We start from the raw sequence: 20393 nt of genomic DNA, 5'->3' as shown, positions 1-20393 counted from the left end.
TAGTTAATCAAAAATGAAAATTTTCTTTTGAAAATTGGGTCATTACACAATGACTTCTTGACATATAAGTTTCTCTCTCAGTGAACATTCCTTGACGAGCTAAAACAAATATTCAAAAGTTAGTGTGAATTCCCAACAAGAAACACTTCATAGAATTGGTCTTAGTTTATCCTTTGTTTTAACCAAAACATCACAACTTCCAATTCCAAATGTGCTAGAGTAAGAAAACATTATTACTCTATATTTCATGAGGTGTTATAAACCTACTTAGTACAAAATAAGTTTTCAAGATGTGATATGTAGTAACTAGAGCATGGCTCTAAAACATGATTGGAAACGAAGTATGACTCATCTCTCAATTTGAACCATTTCAACAATATTCGATCCCTCTTCTTAGTCATACAATTTCACTAAGATGTTTTTCAACTATCAATTGTGATATAGTTCCATAATCATTAAGATGATCATAAAACATTATACCAAAGTACTCTCCTTTCCTTTTAGATTGGAGAAACTTTAAGATTTCTGCCTCATTGATTCTTTATATTTGTTTGCTGCTCTTTGAAACTTTTCAAAGTATCAGAATTATGATTAATCTTATAAACACAACCGTATTTACTGAAACACTAGTAAATCATGATGAATAGAATTATCATCCGTTGTGGTGGATCCGAATAGGCCATATCAACATGTACCAGGTCCATTAGTCTTTCACTTTGACTCAAATAATCATGTGATCAATGAATTAATCATAATCTTTCAACGATCAAGAATCTCATGCATCGCACAATTCGAATTGTATGACTCCAAGTTTCTATCCAATTGAAAGTTGGGTAATGAGATTCTTTATCACTTGGTCATTTATGACAATACCACAAGCGATATAACAAGAATCCAATCCACAATCAACATTGTTGATAATAGAAATGTAACCAACATTTTCATAAATGTCATTGTAATCAAATATAAAGCAAACCAACTAGATAAACAAAAATTTCACTTTTATTGATAATTAACGAAAAATTGGAAATTTTCCTTACAATGCATAAAAACGAAAACTATGTTTCTAGACATTTCCTAAGCAATCTATTAAAATTGTCATAACTCCTAAGCAATAGCTTCCAAATTCTGATCATCGAACCATGTGGTCGAAATCCATCTCTCACGATCAGAATTAGCTCACTCTTCTTAAGCTTCATTCTTTCCCTTAGATGCTACAATAACATCAAAATGTGATCATCACATCATGTATTAAGAGTCTATAAATAAGAACTTGTTAGAATAATGGAGTTAGATAATGGATGTACCTGAAGTAGAGTCATACGACCTGAGTTTACCATCTCTGAGATCTTTCAGGTAGTCAAGACAGCTTCGAAACCAATGTCCCTTCAATTTGCAATAGAAACATATGGAATCTTTAGGGTTAACACATGGAACTATCTCAGAACTAGCATTTCTCTTTCCATTGGGAAGAGAAATATTTTCTAGACCACCATTGTTACCATCATCAATGTCCATGGAAACTTTGGAATTAGAGCCTTCAAGCACTTTTGCTTCAGATGTGCTCTTAAGCGTTTCTGCTTCAGCAACAATCAACATTTGGGTCAGATCAATTAAGGGTCATGTCGATGTTCCTCATATAAAAGTTATCAATGAACTGGCCATATGACTTAGGAGCGAAAGAAGAACCAAATAAACGACTTTCTACTTTAGGAAAACGACACCCATTCTATCCAACTTGTCAATATACGATTTCGTTTCCAGAACATGCGCAAACACATAATTTCCACCTTGATGTCTACATGCCACTAGGGCTTGAGTAGTTGTGTATCTTTCAACTTGAGGAAAACATGACATCAGGAGAGTTTCTGGAGGAGGAGGAAGAAGAGTTGGAGAAGCATGATTTCTATTTCCACCATTTCCCGGAGAAGAGAAAATATTTTCACGTTGATCTGAACGTGGAAGATCATCTTCAGAAGGAAGAGGAAAACCATTTCCAAAATAACGAGGAAGACCACTGTTGTCTTGAATTGACATCTATAATAGGAGAAAAGAGAATTCAAATTATTTGATTTTAATCCTTAATTATTAACCCATAAATTTAAATCAAGGCTAGGATCCATATTTTCAATTCAAACTTTGAATAGGGATGTCGTAATCAAATTTGATCTATTTTAGGTAAGTAAAGCTTTTACCAATTTCAATCTCATGAAATTCCAAGATTTTTTGAGATTCATTGAATCTAATCAATTACATGTTTAATCTCAAGTTATGCTCTAACTTTTGTGACTGGGATGTTGAGGATCACAAGCAAGATGTGAATAACCATGCAAACTAGTTTGACACCCTTGATGTCATTTATCATCTCGTTTTAATGTGTCAGTGAGCCACACACGCTCCATTAATCAACTATATTTTTCAAGACACCCACTACCACTCTTTATTAGTCCCCCATTAGTGTGTTAGTTAACCACACATGCTCTACTAACGATTTATAAAGTGTAATGTGAAATTTCATGGATTAGCATATAAATTCACATTTTCATAAAGTAGCTAAGAGTGGGATTTTTATAAAATAGTTTAGTTACTTTATTTCTTTATACTTTTTAATGTAATTATGTGCTATCAAATCCATTCAGCTAACGACCCTCCACCATACAAGAGAGCAGTGGGTGAGAGTGGACACCCATTCAACGACCATTTTATTGGCTGCTTCCCTATACCCTCCTTATAGCATGGTTTAGTGAATGAGGCCTACTAGCTATTTTACTGATTTTTCTTATACGTGTAATAGATATTAAACTTTTTATTATATGTACATAGTATAAGGTGTATTTTAAAACATTTTAAAATTGCAAGGGTTTAATCTTTTAATAAATTAAACTTTTAATTTAATTAAATTTAAAACATTTTATGGATTTATTGATTAAATTTAATTAATCATTTAATTAAATTAATAATAAGATCCATAAGGATAATTCTAATCATATAAATTTATCATTATCTCATCTATAACAATCTCCTAACACGTCGTGAGTACATTCTCGCAAAAACAGAATTTCAGAATTATTTGTCCTCACGCCATAAGCATCTAAGCTCACGCTGTGAGATTGGGTTTTCAGAAAAATTCAAGTTTTTTCAAGGTTCAGGCAATATACATTCAATTGTTAGACAACCTACGCTCTGATACCACTAGTGGGTTTTACATGCACTAACGTGGATGAATCCTTAACAACTTAAGGGTACATGCAACCTAAGGATATATGTCATAACACTATTAATGTAATATTCTATTGTACAACAAAATTCTTATGAAGCCTATGCTAATTTTGAAAATCACAAACAAGTTAGGTTTTACATACCTTATTAGTTATTATACTAAATAACTAATCAAAACCTTCTTGATTTGCTCTTGGAAGGAAGCACCAAGAGTGTAGCCATAGCAATCTATTGGAATAGTGTCTAAGGCTGCAACTATATTAGGCAAGTATTTGACCCGGTTGTGCATGGTCCTTTTGGGTTGCCTTCACCATAGCAACTTGACAAGATGATTTATAATGAGAGAAGAAATATTATTAATATATTATGAGAATAATATAAGGAATAATAATATTGTTATTTGATTAATATAAGTCATAAATTAATTTGGAATTAATTTGGTGACTTAAAGAGATTAATTGAATAAAGGGGCATAAACTGTCAATTGTATGATAGTTTCACTTTGGGCTATAATCCCTTATGGATAAAGGGATTGACGGTTTTGGGGGTTTGGAAGGACCTAGAAATCGTCCAAGGCTTATCTATAAGGAGATTGGATTGCTTAGGGCTTAAGTTATCCAATTAGGGTTTAAGGGTGAAACCCTAGGAGGCTCACTAGTATAAATAGACCCTTAGGGCTAAGGAAATCGGTACACTCTTGCTTTGAAGAAACCCTGGCCGATTTCTTGCCCTCCTCTCTCTCTCTAATCATCCTCTTGCTAGTTGGTGTTTGTAAGCCATTAGAGGAGTGACAATTGTGACTCTAAGCTCCAAGGACAAGAAGATTCAAGCAAACAACTCAAGGTAATCTTCTAGATCTGTTTTTCATATATGATTTGAATGTTCTTCATTAGATCTATCAATCAAAGTCTTGGATATATTGCATGTTCAATTAGAGAAACCTAGATCCAAGCATTAGGGTTTGCATGTGCACATAGGGATGTTCTTATGGCTCAAACCCATCAGTGGTATCAGAGCCTTGATTGGTTTCTATTGAATGGATGCATTAGTTGCTTGATTGTTATTTGAAAAATTCGTTTTTTGTCCTTCTGCCTGATGAACTCGGCGAGTACCATAGTGGACTCGACGAGTAGGCCTCAACTCGGCGAGTCCATGGTGGTACTCGGCGAGTTCGAGCGTCAGAAGGAGCTATTTCCGGGTTTTCTTGTTGTTTATCTTATGGAAACTTGCCTTTATCTTTATGGGTCAATATAAATACGATTTTAACATATATTTGAGTATAGCCTTGACCTAATTAAAGATATTTATCAATTCATTGAATAATAATTTCCTTATGTGATAATTGATTAATTATTTAATTGAATTGGTAAATTGTTTTGCAAGAAACATTTAAATAAATCAAATATAGATAATTATGAGATTAAATGGTTTATTTGAATTATTTGTTATTTGATCCCTTATGTTTTGAAAAGTTTAAAACTTTTCCTTAAGTTTTGAAATTTATGTTTTGTAATTAAAGGTTTAATTTAGACAATTTAAATTTCAAACCCTAGAATTTTACAAGTTTAAAATTCAACCCTATACTCTATATGATTACAAGCTTAATATATATATATATGTATAGCTAAAATGCTAGTCTTACTGTTAGTAGGCCTCATTCACGAAGCCGGTCTATAAGGTGGGTATAAGGTTGTGGCCTATAAAATGGCGCTTAATGGGTGTACACTCACACCTACCGCTTACTTGATCGGTAGAGGGTCGTTAGCCGAACGGGTAGGATAGGGCAGCCTCTATCTCCTCATTAATAAGTATAATGAACACATAAAGTAACTAAACTATTTTCTAAAATCCTAATCCAAGTTACTTTAGGAAAAGTGAATTGATGCAATCCCATGAAATTACACTTTGCACCCTTGCCTAGAAGTTAGTGGAGCATGTGTGGTTTACCTGCACACTAATTGGTTCTAAGCATAGGTGGCAAAGGGTGATTCATTGTTTATCATAGTTCGGTGGAGCTTGTGTGGTTTACTGGCACATCGAATAGGTGATTGTTACAATGAAGGCATCGTGTAGATTTGCATGATTATTCACACCCACTTTGTGATCCTTGGTATCCCAGTCACAAACGAGAGGGGCATATCGAGATTTAAACATGCCATTGAAAAGTTCAATGAATCTCATCGAAACCTAGGAATTCTCAATACATTTAGAACTTAAAGTTATGTTTTGTGATGGAGAATTAGTGAATTGTCATTCACTTACCCTCAAATTGTTTGCATGTGAGATTACGACATCCCTTTTCTAATATGTAAATATTGTTGTTTGATCCTAGCTCTGATTCTTCTTATTGGGTGATAATTAGGGATTCAAATTCTAATCAATCTTTGTCCTTTCTATTTGTAGATGTCGAACGTGAACAACACTACTGCTAGTTCATTCACATTGATGAGCCTTTGCCAAAAGGTGACTTTCGATGGAACAAACTTTAGCGAATGGATAAGATACATTCGCACGATTGCTCGCTATGAGGACAAGGAGTATGTCCTCGACGAGAAGCTCGAGAAGATCAATCCCGAAATTGCTACTCCGGCTGAAATGACTGCTTTTGAGACTCATGAACATGATGCGACGAACGTTCATTGCATCATGATAGCCACAATGAACACCGAATTCCAAAAGTCCTATGAGGACATGTATCCGTACGAAATGCATCAAGACTTATTGGAGAGATACCATCAAAACGCGAGGCAGGAACGTTACAAGATCTTCACTAACATGATCTTCGCTAAAATGGGACATGGAGAATCTCTAACTGTGCACTTGCAAAAGATGCAAAGGTATGTCGATCGTCTTCGCAAGTTGAATGTTGACTTTGGGGAAGATTTGGCTATCGACATGGTGCTTCATTCTTTGCCTCCGTGTTACAACCAATTTAGGATGACCTACCACATGAACAAGGAAGAGGTCACCCTAAGTAAACTCCAAGGTCTCCTAAGGGTTGCTGAGAGCAACCTCAAGGACAAGTCTGTTGCACCAACTCCCAATCCACCCGCTGCTCCTGTTTTGGCAATTGGGAAAGGAAGGGGCAAGAAGAGGAAGGCTCTGTCTAAGAGCCACCGCAAGGGAAAGTCCTGAGATGGTTCCTCCTCTAGTGGGACCAAAGTTGATCCTGCTAAGCCCAACCCTAACCCAAAGGAGGCAGAGTTCCACCATTGCCATAAAATAGGGCATTGGAAGAGAAGCTGCCCAGAATACCTGCAAGCCATCAGGGAAGGAAAGATCAAGCCGTCTTTCACAGGTATTTACACAATTAAATCTAATGATTCATCTCATGCTATTTCTTGGGTCCTCGATACCGGGTGTGGTTACCACATTTTTTCTGAATTGCAGGGGCTAAGAAGAAATAGGGATGTGGAGCGTGGAAGAATAAATCTAATCATGGGGAACAGAAGATCGTTGCTCGTGACCAATATTGGAGTGTATTCTCTAGTGCTTAGTAATGGATTATGTTTAGATTTGAATAATTGTTGCTACTCGCCAGAAATGGCAAGAAACATCATTTCGTTTCATGGTTTGTTTAGACAAGGATTTAGATTTTCTTTTAATAATGAGAATGGTTCAATTTATGCTTATCTAAATGGTGTCTTATATTTTGAAGCAATGCCATGTAATGGAATTTATGAAACTGTTATGATTGTAGATAACCTAGGAAATGATGTTTTATGCATGGATTCTTCCAATAGTATGGATAGAGCATCCTTGTGGCATTGTCGTCTTGGACATGTCAACAAGAAGCGCATAGCCCAACTCCAAAAGGATGGAGTGTTGGAGTCATTCGACCTTAGGGAAGATGACACATGTGAATCTTGTTTACTTGGAAAGATGACCAAGTCACCCTTCACTAGCACATGTGAAAGGGGTGAGGGTTTATTGGACCTCATACATATCGATGTGTGTGGACCCTTTAGATCAACCACAAAGGATGGGAACCGCTTCTATGTGACTTTCACCGATGATTATAGTAGATATGGGTATATTTACTTAATCAAGAACAAGTCAGAAACATTTGAAAAGTTCAAAGAATTCAAAAATGAAGTGGAGAATCAATTTGGCAGGAAAATCAATATGTTTTGATCCGATCGAGGAGGAGAGTACCTAAGTCTTGAATTCCACGACTATCTCAAAGAATGCGGAATCGTTTCGCAATTGACGCCACCTAGGACACCGCAGTTGAATGGTGTGGCAGAAAGGCGTAATCGAACCTTGTTGGACATGGTACGTTCTATGATGAGCCGTGCTTCACTACCTATCTCATTCTGGGGGATGCCTTAGAGACTGCCGCCCATATCCTTAACCGAGTCCCTACTAAGAAGGTTGCCAAAACACCTCACGAGATGTGGACAGGGAAAGCTCCCTCGATAGCACATATCAAGGTTTAGGGTTGCGAGGCATTCGTAAGACGAGATACGCATGACAAGCTCGAACCTCGTAGTGAGCGATGTATTTTCATCGGCTACCCACAGAAATCCTTTGGATATCTCTTCTATATACCGAAGGAAAATGTTGTCTTCGTTGCGAGGAGAGGAGTTTTCTGAGAGCGAGAACTTATAAGCCAAAGAGACAGTGGGAGGCAAATCGAGCTTGAAGAGATTAAAGAGTCGATTGATGATGGAACCTCTACCGCTGGCGCTCAACCTGAGGAGGAAACTCCGGTTTAACTGATTAACGAGTCATTACCTCTTAGACGTTCCGAAAGAGTTAGAGTTCAACCCCAGTTTTATTGCTTTCATATTACTACCGAAGGGGACACGTATATTAGTGATGGTACACTAATAAATCTAGATGAACCTAACAGCTATAAGGAAGCCATGGCAGGCCCGGAGTCTGCGAAATGGAAAGAGGCAATGGACAGCGAGATTCAATCCATGTATGATAACCAAGTTTGGAATTTGGTTGATAATGTGCCCGGACGTAAGACCGTTGGGTGCAAATGGATCTTCAAGAAGAAGACCGACGTGGATGGAAATGTACACACATATAAAGCGCGATTGGTTGCGAAGGGCTTTACTCAAACTCCCAGAGTTGACTATGATGAGAGCTTTTCACCAGTTGCGAAAATAAAGTCTATTTGGGTGATGCTAGCCATTGCTGCATTTCATGATTATGAGATATGGCAGATGGATGTCAAGACCGCTTTCCTTAATGGAAAGTTGGATGAGGATGCTTACATGGCTCAGCCAGAGGGGTTTGTTGATACGAAGCATCCGAATAGAGTGTGTAAGCTTGAGAAGTCCATTTATGGACTTAAGAAAGCGTCTCGCAGATGGAATCTTTGCTTCGATGAGAAAGTCAAAGAGCTTGAATTTGTACGAAGCGAAGATGAATCATGTGTATATGTCAAAGCCAGTGGGAGTATAGTTAGCTTCCTCGTTTTGTATGTCGATGACATACTACTCATAGGAAACGACGTCCCAACACTGCAGGAGGTTAAGTCCTGGCACGGGTATGAAGGACCTCGGAGAGGCTTCCTATATTTTGGGAATAAGGATAGTGAGAGAAAGAAGTAAGAGACTAATAGGACTTAGTCAGAACACTTATTTAGATAAAGTACTAAAACGTCTTAGTATGGAAAATTCGAAGAAGGGAGAATTACCGATACAAAGTAATGCCATGTTGAGTAAGACTCAAAGTCCGAGTACCGAAGCAGAGATAGCAGAAATGAGCCGAGTACCATACGCTTCCGTAGTTGGCTTAATCATGTATGCTATGACTTGTACTCGCCCTGATGTAGCCTTTGCTTTGAGCATGGTCAGTAGATATCAAGGTAACCCTGGCAGAGCCCATTGGATTGCGGTCAAGAATATACTTAAGTACCTTCGGAGGACAAAGGAAAGGTTTTTAGTCCTCGGGGGGGGGGGGGGGGTGGGGGAGTGATGACTTAAAGGTTCGAGGGTATAGTGACGCCAGCTTCCAGACCGACAGTGACAACTACTGTTCGTAGTCGGGCTGGGTCTTTACCCTTAATGGAGGAGCAGTAACTTGGAAAAGTTCCAAGCAGGAAACCGTAGTTGATTCAACATGTGAATCAGAGTACATTGCAGTGAGCGAAGCGTCAAAGGAGGCAATTGATGGGTTTTGAGCATTCTAACACTTCCTAAGTGTACATGCAACCCTAATAACCTTGGATCTATGTTTGTCTAATTATCATGCAAAGTTGAATTCCAAGGTTATATTCCCATCTAGCATACATGGGGAACAATTTCTAACTTGCATGAAAGATAGAATAACTTACCTTGTTGTTTCTTATGTTCCTTGAAACCTGGTGAGCCTAGCACCCCAAGTGTGACACCTCAAATGCTTCACACAACACCAAATGCTCTTGGAAAGACTTTTGAGAGAATACACACTTCTTGAAATCGGCCTAGCCCTCTAGTTTCTTATGTGTGTCCGATTTTGGTGGAGAATGGGATCCTTATATAGTGTTGACACATCTAGGGTTACACCATGTAAACCCTAATGTGTCATGACTCTTCATTTTCATGACCCATGGGTTTCTAACTCCCATGGAGCATCCTATGGGTAGAACCCAACTTGATAATCCATGGAGCCTCTTAGCCCACTATACAAGATATGAATGATTTACATAATCAACCCATATATTAGAACTTATAATATATTAATAATCTCCAAGTGTTATTCCTCTCATTTAGTCTATCCAATTGCATGGTGCCATGCAACCCAAATGGACCATGCCGGGTCGGGTCAAGTACTGACCATAAATAGTTATGGACTTAGACACCTTATCCAACAGTCTCCCACTTGGATAAGTCTAATAACTATAACTCCGGTACTTCAGGAACCGACTGGCAATCGTAGCTCTTTCAAGGTCTCTCGGAACTGAGAAGATGTTGATATGCCATTTAAGACAAGTGATCATATCATCTTCTGTTCTAGATATCAGCCGGACAAATACATGGAACAATGTCTTACTTATTGTCCAGCAGTTTGTTTCCCGATTTCCGATTTGTTTGACAAAGAACTTAATTGAACACATCAACTTAGTTCTGACCGGGCCTGGTACATAGGTCAAAACAAAATCATCGAGGGGCCCATATATCAGCTTCTAATCCAAGAAGGGACAGATAAACTTCGACTCATATGTTTGTTCTACCACTCATCGAATTATACACAAAAGCACGTTTTATAACATCGAGTTACCAATGCATTTTCGTACAATCAATGCATAACCAACTTGTAAGTAACAAATCATATCTCTAGGTTTGAAGACTTATATGATATTACCGTCTCACGATCACTCGAGATAAATTCCATGAAGTGATTCTAGTGAGCGTGGGTTGAGTCCAATGCTCAGAACTTATGAGCACTCATGATTGTTGTAGCCTTGTCCAACACTTTAGACCTCTGCAACCAATCATGATAGTCTTGATTCATACCTACTTCTGACATATGACCGACTGTGGAGGTTTGAATAATATGTTATACCAAACAAAATTATTCTAGAAGTCAAAACATGCAAAAGAAATATAGTAAACGATCAACAAGAGATAGCAACACTTTACTCATAAATAAAACAATTTTTATTCATCATCTAATGTCAATTACACTTTACAAATTTCAAGGTTATCTAACTACTAAATCTAATATCATCCTTCAGCCCTATGCTCCGAGCATGCTGGAGATGCTTAACCCGAGTCAGTCCCTTCGTGAGGGGATCTGCTGGGTTCTCATTCGATGATACCCTCTTTGCCATGAGGAGTCCTTCTTCTATCCGATTTTTGATAAAATGGTATTTTCTGTCGATGTGTCTGGATCTCCCATGATCCCTTGGTTCCTTGGCTAAGGCAACAGCACTTTCACTATCACAGAAAATTTATATTGGCTCTTTAATAGCTAGTACAACTCCAAGGTCTCCAATGAAGTTCTTCAGCCATATCGCCTCCTTTGCCGCCTCGCTAGCTGCAATATACTCTGATTCACAAGTTGAATCAGCCACTGTCTCTTGCTTGGAACTCTTCCAAGAAATTGCTCCTCCATTTAGGGTAAAGACCTAGCCCGACTAAGAGCGGAAATTATCCCTATCAGTCTGGAAGCTAGCATCACTATGTTGGATTAATGTCTAAGTCCATAACTATATTTGGTAAGACTTGACCCGACCCGGCATGGTCCATTTGGGTTGCATACCATCATGCACTTGAATGAGAGAAATAAGACACTTATGGTTATTAATATATTATAAGTTCTAGTATATTAATAATAAGAATAATAAGATTATTTAATTAGTATTGATCAAGAATTAATCTAGGATTAATTAAGTGATCAAAAGAAGACTAATTAAATATATGGGTTGATTGTGTAAATCATCCATACTTGTATAGTGGGCTAATGCTCCATGGATAATCAAGTTGGGCTAAAACCCATAGGATGGTCCATGGATGCTCCATGGTGTATGTGTACCCATGGATCCAAGGAAATGGAAAGCCATGACAATTAAGAGTTTACCCTAATTGTGTAACTATATAAGCATCTTATTATTGAGGAAAAATCGGCCACTAGAGATAGTGAAGAAAGGGCTAGCCGATTTTGAAGAGTGTAGAATTCTCTCAAGTTATTCTAAGTGTTTTGATGATTGTGATTCTATTTGAGGTGTCACACTTGGGGCACTAGGCACTCAAGCTTCATGAAGACATTCTACACCAAAGAGGTATGTATTCTATCTTGCTATAGTTATTGTTTTGTATGCTAGATTAGGATAATACCTTGGAAGTTCTTATTTGCATGTATAATAGAGGAAACATAGATCCAAGGTATTTAGGGTTGCATGTACACTTAGGAAGTGTTAGAATGCTCAAAACCCAACAGTGGTATCAGAGCCACGGGTTGTTTTCTGTTATATTGATGCAAATATTTTATTTTCAAAGTTGAAAAAAAAAAAGAAAAAAAAAACCATGAAGTTTGTCAAATTTTAAGATAATTACTTGTTCTTGTGAAAAACTAATTATTTGTAAAATTTGAATAATTTGCTTTATGAGTTGAATTAGGTCAAATTTAATAAAAGATAAAATAATATGATTATTTTATTAGTTTTAAAAGTTTGATCTAAAAAGTTTTATTTTTTTTTTGAAACCTCCATAAGTTATGGATTTGAAAAGGTTTTAAAAAAAAAAAATTGATTCAAAGTTTTTTTGGAGTTACAAAATTTGGTGTTAATGTTTTAAAGGATTACATAACTTAAGAATAAGTTATGGATCACCAAAAGTTTTTTGTGTTATCTTGTTTTATGAGTGAATTTGGATTAATGATGAAAATTATGTGATAGTTGGTTTTAATCCAAATTAATCTAAGAATTGATTCAAAAATGTGTTTTTGTAACTTGTCCTCAAGTTATATGAAAAGTCACATTTAAGAATCATAAAACTCATAAAAATTGGCAAAGGTTACAAAAATGAAGAGTCTAGTTCTAATTAAATGGTTTTATGACTCCATAACTTGTCCTCAAGTTATGGAGGACCAAGAGTCTCTTCATTTAATAAAATAAAAATAAAATAAAAAAAAAGGTGTAACCTTAATTAATTCCATAAGTTATAAAATAAAGAAAAGTTAATTCTTTTATTAGTTTAAAGTCTTCCATAACTTGTCCTCAATTTATGGAACTTGAAGAGTTTTTGGATTAAAACTACTTTAAACACATAAGTTATGGAATTAATTAGTTTTGAATAGTTTCAAAACTTGCCCTCAAGTTTTGGAATTTGTAAAGTTTTCTCTAATGAATACTTTAATTCCAAGTTAGCCCTTAGAATTTTAAAAGTTAAAATTCAACCCTTATACTTTATAATATTATAAGTTAATAATATATATATGTATAAGAGTAAAGTCAGTCTTACCGCTAGTACGCCTCATTCACGAAGCCGGTCTATAAGGTGGGTATAAGGTTGTTGCCTATAAAATGGCAACTTAATGGGTGTCCACTCTCACCCACCGCTTGCTTGACTGGTGGAGGGTCGTTAGCCGAACGGGTTTGACAGGACTAGAATTCTCCCTTCATTAAAAGTATTAATGATAATACTAAGTAACTAAACTCTTAATAATACCCAATCTTAGTTACTTAGGAAAAATGTGAATAAGGTGCTAATCCATGAAATTACACTTTACACTTTGTCTAAGTCGTTAGTGGAGCGTGTGTGGTTAACCGGCACACTAACTTGGACTTAACAAGGTAGATAAAGGGTGACTTAATATTTATCATAATATCGATGGAGCGTGTGTGGTTAACCGGCACATCGATTGAGGGGTAATTTATTAAGGGTACCAAGTGATTTGCATGGTTACTTCACACCTTGTTTTGTGATCCTCGGCATCCCAGTCACAAAACCTGAAGGGCACACTCGAGATTGAAACATGCCTTTGAAAAGTTCAACGAATCTCAAAGATCTAGGAGTTTCAAAACCAATTAAAACCTAATAATACATTTCGTTTATCTTGGTGGAAATTGGTGAATCGTCATTCACCTACCTTCAAATATTTTTTAGCTTGGATTACGGCATACCTCTTCTAAGTTATAAAATAGTTTGTTGGGTCCTAGCCTTAATATTTCATATTGGGTGTCATATTAAGGACTTTAAATCAACTATCTTGAATATCTCCCAAAAGATGTCTGGTTTAGACACCTATGATCTTCCCAAATCTCTTGAAACAAGGTTTCCTAATGAAGATGATGTCCCATGGATATCATACTTCTTCACCTCTTCAAATTATTCTCCCTAACCCACAAGTTCTTGAAAAGTTTAAGGTCACTCAGGCCCTATTGGCAAGGCAAGGTCTAGGTGTGGTCACATCTTGGAGATGTAGTCACATATTGACAAGCCGGGAGAGTTGGGTGTCAAAGTCTTGAGAAAGTTGGTGGTTCAACTACTTTCTAAGTCACATAGTGAGTTCTTTTGGAACACCTATAAAACAGACTATGACAGGACCCTTAATGATCTTATCTATTTGTTAAGATCAACTTCCTAAAACTTTATGGACATTGACAATGATGACATTGAATATCCAGTAAAGCATTCTCTTCCCAATGGAAAGGGATCGGCCATAGTCAACTCGGTTGACCAAATGGTAAAGAGAAAAAGCTAAGTCTGTGAGAGTCCCGTGTACCATTATCAAAGGGTCCATATGTTGATATTGCCAAAGAAAGGGCATTGGTTGCGAAGCTGCCAAATTTACCTAAGGATGTTAAAGTCAATAAGTTTGACTCTACTTCAGGTAAAACCCACTATCTAACTCTGTTAAGTTTCTATTCTGAGATTCTTGATACATGATGTGACCGGGTCGCATGGTGATGGTTTAAGAATCAAAGGAAAGTGAAGAAACTTAAAGGAAGAATATGCTGAATCTGATCGCATAGATGGATTTCTATCGCATAGTTTGAAAAATCGGATTCTTGAGCTACTTCTTAGGAGTTATGAGATATTGCTTAGGAATAGATAACAACAAGTTTTCATATGGATTGTAAGGATAGTTTTTCCGCAAAGTTTTAAAATAAAAGGAAATTTTTGATTTTATTTATTTTAAAATATCCTTACAATGGCATCTGTGGAAATTTTTGTTGCTTATAAGATTCCATTAGTAGCAAGAGTGGAAGTATGAAATTGATTCTTTCATTTGTGGTAATGTCTAAATTTACCAAATAAGGAAAGATTCTCATCACCCAAGTTTCAATTGGACCGAAACTTGGAATCATGCAAGTTGTATAGCATGATGAATGAGAACTTTCAAGTTTTGGAAAATTAAGACTAATTACTTGTTCACATGGATGTGTGAGTCAAGTAAAGGACTTAGGGATCGAGTACACATTCTTGTGCACTGATTAAGTCCACCACTAAAGATCGATAAGAAGAATCAATTTAGGCAGAAGGATAAAAGTTTCTCAAATCTGAAAAGATGGGAGAGTACTTTAGTATCAGTTTTGTGATCATCTTAATGATTAAGAAACCATATCAAAATTAGTTCTCTAAGGAAATCTTAGTGCATTCTTATGACTAAGAAGAGGAACTTGAATTGTTGAAATGGTTAAATCAAGAAGATGAGTCATACTTCGTTCCAATACAAGTCTTAGAGTCATACTCCAAGATTGTCATTTGAGTGACATGTCTTAAAGAAGGTTTAAAACACTTGTCAAATGTAAGAGTAAAAGTTTTCTACTCTTGTACATTTGAAATTGGTAAGTTGTGATGTTTTGGATAAAACAAAGACCAACTTAGGCCAATTGTGTGAAGTGTTTGTCTTGATTAGAATCCTCACTATCTCTTGGATATTTGACAAGGGAGTCTTATATGTCAAGAGGACAGTGGGAGTCTTAAAGGTCTTGAAAGTCTCAAGAAATAATCAAGAATAAAACCTGAAGTTCTTCGCTAGCACACGACTTGAGGTTTATAACCTATTGTGTTGACATATCTGTGCCCATTCCAGTTAAAGTTGGCTTTGCATATGAGTTCTTAGAGTTCTCAATTTGTTGCACAACAACTTGGAAGCAATGGCAGGCCCTTGAGCTGCCAGGTGGCAAGAAGTTAAGATTGAGTTCAATCCATATGGTTTTGGATTTGTCATTATCTTTGTCTTGTGAGTATGGTTTGACAAATTCATATGGGTAGGAACTCATACACCATATAAATCTAAGTGTCATAAGGTTTCTCTCCGATTCATGAAAATGATGGTGAGGAAACACTTTCACTAAGTAGATTTTATCTAGATAGCAATTGTGATATTTGCATTCTCAAAGTCGTTAGTGGAGCGCGTGTGGTTAACCGGCACACTAATTTGGACTTGTGAGAAGTGGCAAAAAGGTCTAAACATTATGATTACGGCATCCCTCTTCATAATTGTTTAGATACACAAGTGTGCTATCAAAGGGAAGGTGTATGATTTTGATAAAGTCTTATCAAAACAATCTAGTATCAGAAATCTGAACTTTGGTAAGAAAGTCAGCTGATTTCTGAGTACATGTCAAAGCTAGTGGGAGCATAAGTTTTATGCTAATAATCATCATGTTAGTGGGAGCATGATAATTATGATAAGTATTGCAAGTTAGCAATGTTAATTATAGAAAACAAAAGTTTCAATTGGGAAAAAGTTGTTTTGCTATAATTAAGGGAGAGGAAATTATGCTTCATCTCAAATCTATAAGCTTAGATCGTGAGGTTTTAATCATTTAGTCAAGGATATATATGAATTTCATGTTGGAATGGCTCAACATAAGGAAATTTTGTATATGGGTCCATTATTTGCGTTCTAAAATTCGATTATGATTACGGCATCCCTTTTCATAATCTGAATTATGAGAACCTGGCAAATTGAAATGGACATATTATAGCAAAAGACTGGTTTAGTCTTTATGTGAGACATCATGAATCGTGTCCCATATGCTTCAGATATAGGATCGATTACATGTGCTATAATCATCCGTTCTAAAATTTTCCAAATGCCTGGGGCATTAAGAAGGGAAAAGGTTTAGAACTGGATATGACTAAAAGGATTAAACAATTGTCGAGGACAATCTAAGGTTTACCAAAGATTGGTTGCTCAAGGACAGTTGGAAGTATAGTGATAATTCTGGAAGGACCATATTGACATAATCTGTAAGGAGGCAACTCTTGTTCAGAAGTGATAGTCAAAATGGAATCTGGAAATGTTTCAAAGTTAGAATTTTCACTCTGTGTAAGATTAAGGAAACTTAATGCAAGAAGGATGGTTCGAAGGAGTTGATCTCCTTTGGAATGATCTGTAATGTTTGTTGTCAAGTCTTTATGACTTTGTGCATAATCATTACAAGAGGATCAATGCATATAAGTTTAGAATCTGACAGATTCCAGTAAATGGCATGAATTTGGAATTCTTGCATTTGCAGTAAGGATTTGGGAGTGTGAAAAGAGAATCATTGAAGTTATGTTCAATGGATCTAGTTCACAAAGTAAAGATCATAGACAAACATAGTATGCATACTTGGTGTATGGCATGACTAGTGTTTAAGAAAACATAGTGTACATGCTTGGAGCATGGGACAACTATTGTTTTAAATTCAAGAATAAAGTTGATAGCTGAAACAGTATACAATGAATAATGTGTAATCATATGGTGATAAATAAAAGGTGTTTTATTTATGTTCAAAGGGTTGATACCATATTGGATTCTATTATTATTGTGTTTCACTTTGCATGTTTTGACTTCCCGAATAAACTAGGTTATTCTTCCGGAATGACTAAGTTATTCAAACCATCCACAGTCGGTCATATTTTGGAAGTAGATATGAATTAAGACTGTCATGATGGGTTGTAGAGGTCTAAGGTGTTGGACAAGGCTACAACAATCATGAGTGCTCATAAGTTCTGAGTATTGGATTCAACCCGCGCTCATTAGAATCACTTCATGGATTTTATCACGAGTGATCATGAGACGATAATATCTTATATTCTTCAAACCTAGAGATATGAGTTGTTACTATGAGTTGATAGTACATTGATAGCACGAAAACGCATTTGGTAACTCGGTGCTATAAAACGTGCCTTTGTGTATGATTCAACAAGTAGTAGAACAAGCCATATGAGTCGAAGTTTATCCGTTCCTTTTACCTTCGGGATAAAAGCGATATCTGTGGGCCCCTCGATGATTTGATGATGACAAATGGAAGTGCTCGGCCGGGCCAGGACTGATTTGATTTGTTCAACTAGTCAGTTGTCATAAATCGGAAATCGGGAAACAACAAATGGACAGAGAGAATGATTATAATCCATGTCTCAGTCCATATGATATCTAGAATGGAGGAATATATGATCCCTTATCTAATGGACAAGTCACTGACAAAGGTCAGAGTTCATCTACAAGGTCAGAGTTCGACAGAAGCTTTTGAGAGCTACGATTGCCGGTTGGTTCCTGAAGTCATACGCAATAATAGTTTTAGACTTATCCAAGTGGGAGACTGTTGGATTAATGTCTAAGTCCATAACTATATTTGGTAAGACTTGACCCGACCCGGCATGGTCCATTTGGGTTGCATACCATCATGCACTTGAATGAGAGAAATAAGACACTTATGGTTATTAATATATTATAAGTTCTAGTATATTAATAATAAGAATAATAAGATTATTTAATTAGTATTGATCAAGAATTAATCTAGGATTAATTAAGTGATCAAAAGAAGACTAATTAAATATATGGGTTGATTGTGTAAATCATCCATACTTGTATAGTGGGCTAATGCTCCATGGATAATCAAGTTGGGCTAAAACCCATAGGATGGTCCATGGATGCTCCATGGTGTATGTGTACCCATGGATCCAAGGAAATGGAAAGCCATGACAATTAAGAGTTTACCCTAATTGTGTAACTATATAAGCATCTTATTATTGAGGAAAAATCGGCCACTAGAGATAGTGAAGAAAGGGCTAGCCGATTTTGAAGAGTGTAGAATTCTCTCAAGTTATTCTAAGTGTTTTGATGATTGTGATTCTATTTGAGGTGTCACACTTGGGGCACTAGGCACTCAAGCTTCATGAAGACATTCTACACCAAAGAGGTATGTATTCTATCTTGCTATAGTTATTGTTTTGTATGCTAGATTAGGATAATACCTTGGAAGTTCTTATTTGCATGTATAATAGAGGAAACATAGATCCAAGGTATTTAGGGTTGCATGTACACTTAGGAAGTGTTAGAATGCTCAAAACCCAACACACTATACCCTACAAATCTCAAGTCATCACTCCCACCGAGGTAAGGACCCAGTCCTTAGTCCTCCGTAGGTACTTGAGGATATTCTTTAACGCAGTCTAGTGTGCCTTGCCAGGGTTTGCCTAATACCTGCTAACCATGCTCAAGGCAAAGGCTACATCAGTTCGAGTACACGTCATTGCATACATGATCGATCCTACAGCTGAAGCATAAGGTATTCGACTCATTTCTGCTATCTCAGCCTCAGTGCTAGGGCTTTGTGTCTTACTCAATCTGGTGTTGCTCTGGGTGGGTAACTCTCCTTTCTTGGAGTCATGCATGCTGAATCTCTTCAGCACCTTATCCAAGTAGGTATTCTGACTAAGTCCAATTAGTCTTTTAATCCGATCTCTCAAGATCCTTATCCCTAGAATATAGGCATCTTCTCCTAGGTCCTTCATATAGAAACACTTCCCAAGCCAGGACTTAACTTCCTGCAGAGTTGGGATGTCATTTCCTATGAGTAGTATGTCATCCACATATAACACCAAAAAGCTAACTATACTCCCACTAGCCTTGACATACACACAAGACTCATCTTCACTCCTAGAAAAGCCAAATTCCTTGACCTTTTCATCAAAGCAAAGATTCCATCTGCGAGGTGCTTGCTTCAATCCATAAATGGATTTCTCAAGGTTACACACTCTATTAGGGTACTCGTTGCTGACAAAATCCTCTCGCTGACTCATGTAAACATCTTCAGCCAACTTTTCATTAAGGAAAGCGGTTTTGACATCCATTTGCCATATTTCATAGTCATGAAATGCAGCTATGGCCAACAGAACCCGAATAGACTTAATCTTGGCTACTGGAGAAAAGGTCTCATCATAGTCCACTCCAGGAATTTGAGAGAAGCCCTTTGCAACCAGTCTAGCCTTATAAGTGTGTACTTTACCATCCATGTCGGTCTTCTTCTTGAAGACCCATTTGCACCCTACTATCTTACGACCTGGTACATTCTCAACCAAGTTCCAAACTTGATTGTCATACATGGACTGTATTTCGCTTTCCATTGCCTCTTTCCACTTGGCTGACTCAGGGCCTGCCATGGCTTCCGCATAACTGTTAGGTTCATCCAGACCTATCAGTGTCTCATCACTGATAAGTGTATCTCCTTCTGCAGTAATATGGAATCCATAGTAATGCTCAGGAGCATTCCTAACCCTTGTGGAACGCCTCAGAGGTACAGACTTGTCAATTGGCTCAACACTCCTCAAGTTGAGTGCTAGGGTTTGAAGTTCCTTCACCGTTTGACTCTTGAATTTCTTCAAGATCAACTTGCCTCCCACTATTTCCTTGGCTTATGAACTATCTCTCTCTCTCTAAAGAAAGCCCTCCTAGCTACAAAGACCACATTTTCACTAGGTCTGTAGAAGAGGTAACCAAAGGATTGCTGC

The sequence above is a fragment of the Lactuca sativa genome, chromosome 5 (assembly GCF_002870075.4).
Source record: "Lactuca sativa cultivar Salinas chromosome 5, Lsat_Salinas_v11, whole genome shotgun sequence".
Classification (NCBI taxonomy): Eukaryota; Viridiplantae; Streptophyta; class Magnoliopsida; order Asterales; family Asteraceae; genus Lactuca; species Lactuca sativa.
This window is presented reverse-complemented; position numbering follows the sequence as displayed.